Source organism: Adiantum capillus-veneris, chromosome 12 (assembly GCF_014529385.1).
Source record: "Adiantum capillus-veneris isolate H3 chromosome 12, ASM1452938v2, whole genome shotgun sequence".
NCBI classification, from domain to species: Eukaryota; Viridiplantae; Streptophyta; class Polypodiopsida; order Polypodiales; family Pteridaceae; genus Adiantum; species Adiantum capillus-veneris.
The window spans coordinates 94,869,965-94,881,606 of record NC_140942.1 but is presented as its reverse complement, the minus strand read 5'-3'; positions in this window follow the sequence as shown (position 1 = coordinate 94,881,606).

Below are 11,642 nucleotides of genomic sequence, written 5' to 3'. Positions count from 1 at the left end.
CGAGTCTAAGGCATGTGGAATTACAAGGAGTTTCTTTTCATATATGCCTAGATCTTGCTCAACAGGGTCAAGCCTTTGATTTTTGTAGGCTATGGTGCTCCCTTCTTGGAGTAATACAGCTCCAAGGCAATCACCACAAGCATCGCATTGGACCGCAAATGGTTTTGAGAGATCCGGAAGTGTAAGCACAGGTTGAGAGATAATCTTTTCTTTAAGCTTTTCGAAAGCATTGTTCTCCTTGGCAGACTATGTATACCTAATGTTTTTCTTTGTTAGGTCATGTAATGGTCCCGCAATTTGTGAGAAGTTTTCTATGAAGTGTCTATAGTATGCACACATACCTATAAAGCTTCTTAGGTCATGTACATTCCTTGGATTATGCCATCCTTTTATTACCTCTATCTTGGATGGATCCATTTGGATGTCATCTTGAGAGATAATGTGACCTAAATACTGAATCTCTTGTAAGAAAAACTCGCTTTCGATTAATATAAAGTTTATTCTCTCGTAAGACTTGAAATGGAGATGTTGCTTGTGTTCGTCTAGTGAATTAGAGTAGATGATTATATCATCAAAGAACACTCTAGTAAAGGTTCAATGAGGCCTGAATAGCTTCTCCATCAAGAAGTTAAATGTGGCTGGTGCATTGGTCAAGCTAAAAGGCATGACAATGTATTCGTAAAGACCAAACATAGTGCAAAATGCGGTCTTTAGAATGTCTTAATCAACTATCCTTATTTGATGGTAGCCACTTTCTAGGTCAATCCTACTGAAGTAGGTCGGTCCTTGCAGCTTATCAAATAGGTCTTCTACCCATGGAAGGGGTAACCTATTCTTGATAGTGATCCTATTTAGTGCTCCATAGTCGATACACATACTATATGTTTCGTCTTCCTTTTGCACTAATAACACAGGTGAACAAAATAAAGATGAGCTAGGCCTAATCATGCCCTTCTCAACTAACTCATGCACTTGCCGCATAATCTCCTCTTGTTGAGCTTGAGAAACTCTATAAGGAGGTTTATTAGGCGGTGAACTTCCTAGAAGAAGTTCAATTGCATGGTCATCATTGCCTCGTTTAGGAGGTAGTTCACAAGGGATGTCGTCAATAAAAACATCTTGAAATCCCTTGAGAAAATTGGATAACTCTAATTCCTTGTGATTGTTTATATTTTCTTTTGTTAAAGCATTAGGTTCATTTTGAGAATCTTTAACAAAAATCATGTACATGGAAATAGAAGCTTGCGTATGTACAATGGGTATGGTGTTACCCAACTCCTTAGCATCTATGTACATATCTTTTTCCCTGAACCTAAAGTAGATTTGCCTTTCAGGGAATTTAACATTGGCAGCCATGTGATCAAACCATTGTGCCCCTAGGATTACATCCTCGTGCTTGAGAGGAGAGATAAAGAAGTCCTCCTTGTCCACATAGCTTTGGACATGGAGCCTCAATTTTCCAATTAAGGGAGTGACTGAGGCTTCTTGCCCCTTGAAAGCACCATCGGCGGGAAGGACATCTCCCATCTCATAGGCTTGGATGCCTAGCTTGGTGGCCAACTATGTGGATATGAAATTGTGAGTAGAACTAGGGTCAAAGAGAATAAAAGCATCATGTTCTCTTACCTTTCCCCAAGCATGGCATAGAGGAGATCCTTTGTGGTGAGCATCCTCTTTTTGGATTTCGACCAAGGTAGCTCTAGGAGGCTCATTTCGTGTATTCTTGTGGGTACAAGCACGATAGGCATGCCCTTGCTCCCCGCACTTGAAACAACGGTTATCTTTTCAATAATGCTCTAGCTCTTCAAGAGAGAGTTTATTTTTGCCTTTATAAACTCCCTTCTCCTTAGCTTTGTTGTTGTTGGTGTTACCTTTAGGAGACTTTTGGACATTGTCCCTCCCCTTGAGCTCGTTATTACGGTCCTTGTTCTCCGTGGGCTTAAGATTTCTCATAGCCCCTTGTTGAAAATTGATTTGTGAAGCCATCGTGGTATGGTGTATGACCGTAGATATGGTGTGTGGCCTTTGGGAGTTGACATACTCTACCATATCTTCAGTTAAACCCGCACAAAATTGTTGTTTTTGCTCTCCAAAATTCATCTTTTTGAAGACAGTGGCTTTAAGATGTAAGTCCCAAAACTTGTCTACATATTTGTGAAAAGATTCGTAGGGAGAGATCTTCAAGCTTCGTCATTCGGTGAGTACTTTGTCTTTGGCATCGGTAGCCAAAAACTACTTCATGATGGACGCTCTTAAAGCTTTCCATGTTCGTGGAGCTTCACCATTTTCCCGTAGGCTAGACCACCATTGCCTCGCGGACTTTTGAAAATGTATAGCTATACGGTGTAGCCTAGAGGACTCCGTGAAGCCCTCATCTCCAAACGCTGCATCGAATTGTTGGATGAAGGCCAAAACTTTGTCCGTAGCACCAAAGGTGCCATCGTAGGTAAGGAAAGAGATGTTCTTTCCTCCCTCTTTGAACTTTTTGAGCTTGGACGACCTCTTCCATGAGACATAGGATTTCCTATGGCCTCTTCTTTTTTATGGTTCAAAAACTGCACCTTCACTTTCTTCAGAAGAGGAAGAATTTGAGGAAGATGGAGAAGAGGGTGACCTCTTTCTCGCCTTTTTCTTCCCTTGTTCCTCCTTGTCTGCACCATCACTTTCTTCATAAGAGGAAGAGGATGAAGAAGATGGAGAAGAGGGTGACCTCTTTCTCGCCTTTTTTTTCTCTTGTTTTCTCTCGTCCCTCTTTGAATTATGGTGTAGAGAAGTGTGTGATGGTCTTCTCCGTTTACGGGATGTTGGAGCCATATCCGCTGAGGTGGCAGGAGATTCACTTCTTTGTCGTTCTTTCGGTGGGGTCTCTACCATCAATTGAAACTTGAGTTCTCCTTTGGGAAGGAGATGCGTCGTCAAGTAGTAGATTTTTGAGCCCTTCATACAGATCCTCTTCTTCTTCCCTTATCGGAGAGGCCTCTTTTGGAAGTCTCTCAAGGAGGCTTCCTAGGTACTCTCTCTTCTTGATGGGGAGTTTGGAGAATCCCATGAGCACGTAGCTACCGCTGCACATCACTTTGGAGGGATGGATTGCCCATGGGTTACTGAAGCCTAGTAACAAGGTAATTAACAAGCATAGGGACATCATTAGTAGCATGTTCATTAGCAAAATCAAAGCTATCAACATTAATTTCACTCTCTTTACTATTGTCAGTCATTCTAACAACTGCTAGGTGTAAAATTTTTAAGTGTACTTTGGCACTTCAAGCCCTAGTTGCTATTCCTCTTAACCCCTTTAGAAAAGCACTCAAGCTCATGTACCCATGGCTCGAATATCATTAATTGCAAGGAATAGAAGAGAGGGTCTTTCACCATCAAAACAGTACCGGCTCCTGTCAAGCTTCTAATAGCTCAATAGTGCTTAAGCCGTAGGCAAGCCCCATAGGACTCCACTATTAAGACCATAGCTCTCGACAGTGATGCCCCGTTATCTGCACAAAGCAGGCGCACTACAAGGATGAAAAATCCCTATTCTACTTACTCAATTGCAATTAATAATACCAGCCATTAATAGTCAGCTTGAGGACCTCTCTTCTTGAGCAAGAAAAAAGAAACCTTGTGCTCTTATACCAATGTAACATTTAATGGTCTAGTAACTTGTGTGTAGTGGAAAATAACATAGACATAGTGAGCATTTCATTAAGAATAGGTTCCTAATGAGCATAGCAAGAGTGCTTGGATGGACAGAGTAACAAAAGCATAATACCTAGTTAGATAGGCATGAAAAATACTTCAAAAAGAGAGAGAAATTAATCTTGACAACAGTTGAGGACCAGATTTACATGGAGCCGGTCCCCCCTCCAAAAGGCTTTGTACTTTGTATTATAGGTTTCCCCCATCAAGGGAGACATTTTACAATACAATACTTTGTGTTCCTTCAATAACTTGTTGGTGCAATGAAGATGGAAGCTTCAAGAACCAAGCTTACACTTGAAAACACAACATCAATTCCCTCAGGGTCTCAAACCCAAGACCTCACACACCTTCGAAGATGGTGAGAGCTAGCGGGGTATAAGAGTAGATTGAGAGGAAGACGGAGTATTCTTACGAGAAAGAAGTATGTCTCCTCACATAATCACTCTTAATATCTTAATATATCTTAGTAATTAGCATGGTAGAGGAGATGAGCATCCATTGGAGCTTGGCTCTTGGTTGGATTTGCATCACAAAGCCAAGAGTTGTTGGTGTAGGCCTCCCTTCTCGTAAGCTTAGAGTAGATCATGAGCTTTCCATTAAATCTTGAGAAGGAGATAGTCTTCTTTACTTCGCACAAAAGATTGTGTGTTTGTGTGTGTGTGAAAATTCCTTGCAAAAATCAGCCCCCTCTCTCTCTCTCTTGGTCGACCCCTTTTGCTATTTGCTCATGCTGGCATCCTATTGGCCGTTGCAAAGCTAAGCCAATGACAATTAAGAAGCATAAGTGATAGCCTTGTGACATGTGTCTCCCTTTCCCCTTTTGTGAGAGCTTTAGGTATTTAAATAATGCAATTAAACTCTCATTGGACCCCTCAGTCTTCTGGCCAATAGGAATCAGGCAAGCCATTGGGTTGCTGAATGTTCATTGGACCCCTTGGGAGACTGTCCAATAGTCTTTTAGAGAGCTTAATTTCTATTGGTTCTTTTATCAAGTGTTTTCTAAAGGAATTAAACTAAATTTACTCTAGCCTAATTCTCATTGGTCCACTTCTATGGCCATCCAATAGGATTTGAATGCACCTTGGGGGCAACTGGGCTAGGGAGCTGACATGTGTCTACTATGCCCTTTGTGTAAAGGGAGCTTGGAAAAGTGTGTGTGTGTGTGTGTGTGTGTGTGTGTGTGTGTGTGTGTGTGTGTGTGCGCGTGTGTGTGTGTTTCTCTCTCATCCCGTAATTAATATGGCTTGCCCCCTCCTAGATAGGGATGTGGGAAGACTTTTTAGTCTTCCCCATGACCATCCAATTCCCCCACACTTTGGCCATTGGACATTACCTTTGAATTTTGGAACCTTAGCATTTTAGGAGTCTTAATGGGCTAAACCTTAGGGTCTTTGAAGCCCATTGATGCACATTGCTCTTTTGCAAATGGCCTCCCCCTTTGGATTCCTATTGTGACCGGTCTGCCAGCCTAACCAATATTCTAGCTTTTTCTCCCCTGATACTTTCCCATATTAAATGATCAATTTAACATGAGAAAATCATTCAGGAGAATTAGATATTAGTTATTATGACATCACATTAGAATCAAAGATATTCCCTTTCCTCTTTCCCACAGGAAAAAGAAATTACCAAGAATTCGGCTTTAGTGAATACATTAGAATGAGGATCGGAACTTTCTTCTCTGTGTATGCATTGTACAAGACATATTTGCTTGTACCAATTGAAACAAGCTATCATGATTGCAAACTCCACAAATAGTACATTTGTGCAAAGGGATATTGACAATTACAAACGAACACACAGCACTGCATCTACGCATGATGCGATAAAGCATATTATTTGATACAATCTCCCAGCCACAATGCTAGGTACTCCATCATGGCATCGACGAAACTTGAGAGACCTCATAACAATGGTGGACACATGGGGACTGCCACATTTGTTCTTGACATTCACTGCTGATGAGGTTTCCCAAACAGGATGGCAAGAAGTCATCACAATCGAGAAACTTGCCCAAGGCTACAACTGAGACTTCAAGTGGACCGATTGCCCTGCGCAGTGTGCAACGTTATTTCACCACCGCTTGCACACTTTCCTGAACAAATACATCATCAATGGAAGAAACATACTTGGCCATGTAGAGCATCACATGGTGCACTACGAAGCCGAGAATCGGGGCTCATTGCTTGCACATATCATAATGTGGATCTCTAACGAAGATATGTGTCGAGTTACAAACGAGATTGTTGCATACATACCAACAGAATCACAAGACATCTTCACCACTGAGCTGCGGAACCTCGTTACCACAAAACAAATACACAAATGCAGAGACTCTTGCAGAGTCATGGGATTAGCTAGAGTTTGCAAAAACGGCTTCCCATTCGAATGACAATACAACACAACTTCAACTATGGATGCCTGCACCGCTAGATGGCTTTACTGTCGTCCTGGGTATGACCATCGAAATGTTGTCGCGTACCATCCCACTATCTTTCTCCTATGGAAGGCACACATGAATATTCAAAGAGTCACAAATACATCTATATCGCATTACCTTCTCAAGTATGCAATGAAACCGGAACCCCTTGGGGAATTAAACCTCTCCATAGATGATGCAGCAAGGCTTGGACTTCACGGCTTGGACAAATGTCAAGCTTCAACTAATTGCAGCCTCTGTATTATCGATAAAAGAGGAAGAAATCAACTGTCTAAAGATACCAATCATCACAAGGAGTGAACGGGTTGAATACATCGACTCCTCTCTACCATCACTTCAATAAAGGTTGCTATCTCGTAGCCAAACTATACTCATGCATCCAATTGATTTATATTGTGCAAGGCTATGTCTTCTCGAAAATATTACATTCTATGACTACCACAGAACATACAAAATCATTAAGCCACACGAGTATAGTCCTGTAGTGATTTTTCATCATGCGTACAACAACATCACAGAGAAACAACGCCTCGTCAGATTCACACAATATGACCTTGGCCATCAAACAGAGGGATTCTTCTTCAATGTCTTATTGCAAAAAATTCCCTTTAGGAATGAGATGGAGCTACTATCACCAACCAACACACCCTCTTCTTACTTCCTGGATTGCAAAATCCGTGGGATGATTCTTAATGATGAAGACTTGGAGATGTATATAAATGAGCACACCCAACGCAATATGCTCGTCTCTAAAAATACAAGACACACTTCAAACCTCATAAAACAAAAGTTCATCCTCAATTATCAAAATCCACTCATTTGTTACGGTGAATGACACAATCAATCCAGGAGTATCTCAAAGTCGTGGTAGAATGATGAAACTACTGTAGGAATTTGATGAGACCAACAATGCAGTTCTGACCTCACAACAGCAAACAATCTTTGATTGTATATCAGGCCTAAGTAATGGCTTCCATGTCATTATAGGAGATCCACGACGTGGAAAAACATAAAATTCTTCACATCAAGCTTCATAAAACATAATTAGACCGTTATCCTCACTGCATCAACTGGAGCAGCGGCTGCCCGCCTCAACAGCCTGGCAACTACAGTCCACTATCAATTCAGGATTCCTTGTTCCAAACAGCATTTTTCGCAAGCAATTCATCCCACAGACGAAAGGTTTGTCGCCATACATGGTGCCAATGTCATTATCATAGGCAAGATATCGATGCTAACGAGTAAAATCTTCAATATGGTCATTCGCCAGATAGTTAACATCAGTAATAGGACACTTCTCCATCCATTTAGTCAAAAGCTTATCTTGCTTTTTGGGGATTTTGTGCAACTTCCTCCAGTGTGCCATCATTAGGAGCCATGTTTGCAACATACAAAACTCACCATACATCGATGCAACCACACTACTACAACATGACCTTCTCAGTTCGCCATGCCGCAGATCCTACTTACGTCCAATATTGGATACGATCCGTGTCAAGGTAGACCTAGGGTTTAAATACATCCCCCCTCCCCCAAACCCCCTCCCAAACACATCATCAAAGCCCACAACTCCTTGGCAAGATGTCTACAACTCAAAAGTGTTCTTCCATTCTCTTTCATCTAACCCACCCTCTCCTTACAAAACCCCAAACCCTTCTTGGATGCCTCCCTCCTTAGACCCTACATTAGAGAACATTACTTCCCTAAACCCCCTCAACCTTAGAAATACACTTTCACACTACAATACCCCCCGCTTTAAATTTCCCAAATTTGTCAACAATGCTCTCAAAACCCTCTCAACAGACCACTCAAACCAGTGGATAAAAACCTAGGCCTAACCATCTTATCATGGGATTGGTATGAACAAGAGGCCCTTAGGCAAGGCCCTTAGGCAACTCAATGACCCTTCCACCTACCAACCCATCACCTCACCACCTCATAAATACCTCTCTTCCTTACTCTACTCCACCAGAAACCACCTTTATCCTTGCACCACTCTCCAAACCCTTCAAGCCTTGCCCTATCCAATTCCTCCCTAAGATACACAAACCCGTACTTGTAGCCCGTCCTATATGTTCATATCGTCGCTATTTATTTGAAAACCAAATGGCTACACTATCAACTTTACCCCATCCCCCTCTTGCAAAAACAACACCTTAAAGACTCTTTATCCCTCATCATCAGGTTCCAATCCAAACCTTTCCCTCCCCGAAGTCTCATTTTCACCTTCAATGTGACCTCCCTCTACCCAAGCATCCCCATGTCTTAGGGACTCATAGCTATGAAGAACATCATTATCAACCACTTTGAAACCCCTAACAAGGAATTTAACATCTCACTTGCCACCCTTATTCTTTCACACCATTATCTTTGCTTCAAGGATAAAGTGTGGAAGAAAATAAAAGGTTCGGCTATGGGATCAAACTTCACAGTGGTATATGCCTGCTTATTTCTATACCACCTAGAGAACCACTCTCGCCTTATCAATAACGCTAACTTGAGCTATTACAAAAGATTCATAGATGACGCCTTCGGAGTCTGGACGAGCACCCTAAACTCACTCACCAAGGCTCTTGCCTCTTAACGCTTTCCCATTACAAGAACACATTGTAATCACACCTATCATCTCTACTTTTAAAGATACCATCCTAGACGTCCATTTCTACAAAGGTGAATCTTTCAACCACAATGGTATCCTAGACTCTAAGTGTCACCAAAAACCTATCCAATCTTACCAATATATACCTTGGATCTCTTGACACCCTCTCCACCAAAACATAGCCTTCATCAAAGCAGAACTTAAATGCTATATCATTAGAGAAAGTACTTCCCTAGGATTCTCTCCCTTGAGAAACCTCTTCTTCCAAAGGCTCCTTTGTAGAGGATAACCAAGAAATTTCATACTTAAGGTATTTGATACAGTCACTTACGATCAATGATCGGACCACTCTCTTAACTAAAACTTCTTCTCGGAAAAATTCTCTCTCAAACATACTTAAACTCCCTTTTACACCAGAAACTCAGAGATTCAACCCTACCCAAACCATTAGCAAACCTCTCTATCTTGCTTGTAGTCTTTATCCCACCCTTTCACACCTTGACACACCCATCAATTGTTGTATTAATGGCCATAGCTGACTCTCTATCCTAAACAAAACCAAAGATACCAAATAACTTTAAAGAATGAGGTTATTTCTTTGTGGTTACCTATCCCTAACCCCTACCTTTTATTTTGCAGGATAATTCCCAAGGCCCCTCCTCCTCCCTTAAAGGTGCTCTCCTGGGATACCCTCCCTCCTTCCTCCACCCTTTTAGTCGCTCCTAAATCTACTCCCCCCCCCCCCTTTTTGGAATGCATTTTGATTGTGTCCCTTTGGAGGCCACACCATGTTTTTGAATCAACACCCTTTACACCTTGTTTTGATTCAAAACCACCCTTCTAGTGGATCCCAAGCCTAAACCACCCTCACACTCAATCCTAAACCACCCTTCTAGTTTTGATGCAGATGGCTTAAGCAGTGGCGGAAGCACTCCAAATAGCCAGAAATATAGGACAAAAGGTATCCCAGGGAAACATATGGAAAGAGACGTAGAGATATAGTCCATAAACTTTCTTGTCTAAGAACAAGACCACAATAAATGTGGAATATTCTCAATGCGAGCAAGACGACGGACACATCACGAGGAAGTTGCTCTTCTGGAGTGCAAAAACTTGCTAGTTGGGAGAATCCCAATGATGCATCTCCACAAAAACAATCGCTCCTTCAAAGGAAGCTTAGCATGCCACACTTTCATACCTTTATGTCGCCACCATGAAGCACCTTTTTCCATATTCCATATCTTATTACATTGTTCCTGCATCCAAGAAGATGACTACAAATAACAATACACCTTCGCAACGATAGGGAGGATTGAAGAACCATCATAATGCCAATCACAAATTCGATCCTCAGCAACAAGCAACGGAATGGGAGATGTGGAATCAACCAGATTCTTAATAGTATGCCACATGTGTTTATAAAGACCAAAAGTTAGAGCAACCTGTCTAAATGAAAGCACCGATCCATCAACGTTGATCACATATGATGTCCTTTCAATGCCTATCCGAGAGAGAAAATAAGTCTTTCTTGAAGACCGTTGAACAAGACCCTGATCAAAAAACGGACTCCAAGGCAAAGTCTCTATTCTGCACAAATTACCACTTGTCATTTCGACCATGCCACAAGAACTTCTTCATTACTATTTTCCAATCCGCTACAAGACTAGAAGTAAGGGGACACCCAGTTATCGTGGCTTCAAATTTTCCAAAAACCACATCCTATTATGAAGGCTGTCAATGCACAAAAGTTGGTGTAGATACCGCATGAGAACACACAAATGCAGTCATCAACGTCCAAGGCTGTTTTTTCTCCACCAATACCAATAACAAGGTGGCCTTCCTTGCAACAACATGAGAAACCACATTCCAGTATGAAGGTTGCCAATGCCCAAAAGTTGGTGTAGATACCGCATGAGAACACTGAAATGCAATCATCTGTGTCCATGGCTGTTTTCTCTCCACCAGTACTAATAACAAGGTGGCCTTCCTTGCAACAACATGAGAACACAAATGTAGAATATGCAAACCACCACAATGTTTTGGAGTACATAGCTTATCCATAGCGAGTAATTGCAAGCCTTTTTTTTGGGCACAAAAAGACCAGAAATGCTCCAGAAACCCTAGAGACGATAACGTGGCCAATGTAATAACGGCTAAAAAAATTGCATATATGCCACCAAGATGGATTGCACTATTTTGAGTCTTACATGTAATGGCCAAGTAGACAATTTCCAATGATGCAATTAAGACCTAATTTTGTTCTCAGTCTAATCCAAGAGTTTGGCATTGTTTATTGACCACGCCAACGAATATCCAAGATATCGCACAAGTTGATCCCGCTTCACTATCTCAGTTGGCCATAATATAGAATGTCAATCCAAAAGGTGCAATGGTAAAAGCTTAGAGTTTCAAAAGTTGACCTGCAAACCAACAACCATTCCATAAAGATGTAAAGCTTCCATGATACATCGAACATCATTTGGTCGATTTCTACGCCAAAACATGGAGTCATCAGCATAAGCTTGCGCCTCAAAATGATTGCAAGATGGTAATTTCAATCCATGTAACTAGCCAAATGCTGTCAAGGATTCCAAGTACAACAATACAGGATGTGTCGCAATAGCATACGACGTAGCACTTAAAGGGCATCCTTGCCTGACCGAACAACCAAGATCCCACAACTCTGTGAGCTCACCGTCAATTATTCCTGAAGATTGAATATGCTCATAAACAAAGTAGCCACACTACGCGTTTTGGACCCAAAGCCTTCATCATCTGTGCAACGAAGTCCTAATGAATAGTTTCTCTAAATCAACCGGCATGATAAGTACATCTTGATTAGTACATTTTGCATACTCAATGCCAATGAAGGCATTGGCAATATTATCCATAATTTGTCGAAGAGGA